Genomic DNA, 2,453 nt, shown 5'->3' on the forward strand with positions numbered 1-2,453 from the left:
GTCCACCTAACTTTATGTTTTTTTCTCTATATTTCTAAAAAAACAAAACCAAAATAAATTTCAAAAAAAAAAAAACCCAAGAAAATTAAAACCAAAACCAAAATCAAAACAGGCAAACAAAGGGAACAATTGTTTCCTAACAAGGGGAAAACAATATGATTTAAAAAAAATCCAAAGCAAAATAAAAGCACATGAAGAACCACGAAATCCTTTTTTTAAAAGATTTATTTAGTTATTTTATTTATATGAGTACACTGTAGCTGTCTTCAGACACTCCAAAGAGGGCATTGGATCCCATTAGAGATGGTTGGGAGCCACCATGTGGTTGCTGGGAATTGAACTCTGGACCTCTGGAAGAGCAGACGATGCTCTTAATTGCTGAGCCATCTCTCCAGGCCGATGAAATCCTTTTTCCATTGGTCAAGTATTCTTGAAAATGGGGCCTGCCCTGGAGTATTGAGGATTTACCCAGTGCCACTTCATAGGAGAAAATTGGTTTTCCTTTTCTCAGAAGGTGTCAGTCAGAAATAGCTCCTTGTTTGTGGGTGGGACTTTACGCTTGCATCTCCCTAATGGTGATGGAATTTTGTCTGGTTTGAAGGTGTGCAGGTCTTGTGAGCTCATTCATTCTTGTGTCTAGAAGACAGCTTCCCTGGAGTTATTCCTCACCTTTGGCTCTTCCACATCGATCTCAGAGCCTCGAGGAGCGGGGTGTGATAAAGATGTCCTATTTAGGGCTGAGTGCTGGGTGCCTTGCAAATATTTATTCTCTGTGAGTTGCCCTCTCACTATGGTGACAGTGTCCTTCAAAATATAAAACATTGTAACGTTATATACATAGCCCGTCTTGTTGGCTCTATAATTACTCATCTACTTTCTATTGTATGATACCAGATGGCCCTGAGCAAAGGAGAGCATCCTGGTATTAGACAAAGAGGTCAGAGCTTTCACTGTGCCCTAAATTTCCTCCTTAAAACAAATGTTCTATAATGCTTCCTTAAATATCTGGGAATGAAGTCACAGATCCTCCAACTTGTCTGCATGAATGTGGAGGAAAAGCTACATTAAAGGCCTTACGAAACACACAAGCATTTGGAAGTAAATTGGTACAAATTCAGAGTGAAGGACGGGAAGTATCCTGTGAGGTCGTGTCCTCTGTTGTACTGTTGTTAGTGAAAAGTTTTTCCAGATGGTAAAACTTCTCAACCATCTTTCCTCAATGGAATCTGAAAAACAAAACAAACAAAAAAATCACCATATTAGCACCATGAAGGACTTGGGATATAGTTCAGCAATAGCTGGTTTTACATGTGTAATTGACTAACCACTCTGGTGCCCCGAGGGTCTCACATGCGCACCTACCCAGTAGCTCTTTGTATTTGTGAATGAAACACACACACACACACACACACACACACACACACACACACACACGCACACACGCAGGCACGCACGCACGCACGCACGCACGTGCACGCGTTAGTTAATTTTTGACATAAGGTGACTAGCTCATAGGTTGGGCACTCCTAAACCTTCCCCTGCTAGCAAATGCTCCCATCCGGTATTCCTGAGACTCCTAAATCTTCCCTTGCTACCCCAGGCCCAATAGGGGAAGTGGCCAGTGGCTACTTACCTGAATTCTTAACATGGCTGGTTGGCCTTCTCTCCTTCAGCTTTTATGTCCCATCCTTCTTCCACGAGTCATGGCTGTGGAGAGCTGCGAAGCGCCACACCTCAAAGATGGCGCTGGCCGCCTCCCCCCCCACCAGTCTGATGGTGAGCACTCTTGAAGTAAATAACTCCTTATTTGGTTATGGGCTGAGTCAACTGGCTTGCTTCCGCTATGTGGGTCTGTTAGATAGCACCACGTGGCTTTACCTGGTTGGCTGACCATACAGTATTTAACCTGTGGGTTGGCTTTCCTCGTGGTCAGAAGATTCTTCAAGGTTCCTGAATAAACTGCTGGAGAAGAGCCCGAGAGTGTGTTGCGTCATTCTTGCTGGTCGAGGGTGGTCGCGACACATGGCGATTCAGTGTCTTTCATTTTCCCAGTTTCTAGCTCACACAGATCTAAAGGTCCTACTTCAGTCTACTTGCTCAGTCTTTGGCCGTAGCCTCTCTATTGATTGATCAAAAACCAATTGGGAACAAGGACCTTCAGTGTTTGGACACACAGATTTCTGATTTAGTGAGCTGGATTAAGTCAAAGCATTGGAACCAATCCCCAACATTGTGTCATGGTCTTTAGTAACTGCTTAAACTTCCCCTTTCAAATAAAACACCCCATAAGCAATAATAGCGGCAGCAACAGCAGCAGCAACCCATGTAAAAATGTTTGAGGTATAAGGTGGAGCTGCAGCCCACATCTAGACAACTTTCTCTACCACAAGTGTATCCTGGGATACATAGTCTATGTGTCATATTTTTCATGATGAAGGACTGCCCCCAGCATC

The 2,453-nt window shown here is 43.5% G+C and overlaps 1 long non-coding RNA gene across 1 annotated transcript; it reads right to left on the bottom strand.

Moving 5' to 3' along the window:
- Positions 1–445: 445 nt before the first annotated feature.
- LOC116070545 lies at positions 446–1,778 on the bottom strand. Its single transcript, XR_004110457.1, has 3 exons — positions 1,634–1,778; positions 1,087–1,226; positions 446–804 (listed from the first exon to the last, which is right to left on the bottom strand). It is a non-coding gene; the product is annotated as an uncharacterized LOC116070545 (long non-coding RNA).
- Positions 1,779–2,453: the final 675 nt, after the last annotated feature.

The sequence above is a fragment of the Mastomys coucha genome, unplaced genomic scaffold (assembly GCF_008632895.1).
Source record: "Mastomys coucha isolate ucsf_1 unplaced genomic scaffold, UCSF_Mcou_1 pScaffold22, whole genome shotgun sequence".
Taxonomy (NCBI): domain Eukaryota; kingdom Metazoa; phylum Chordata; class Mammalia; order Rodentia; family Muridae; genus Mastomys; species Mastomys coucha.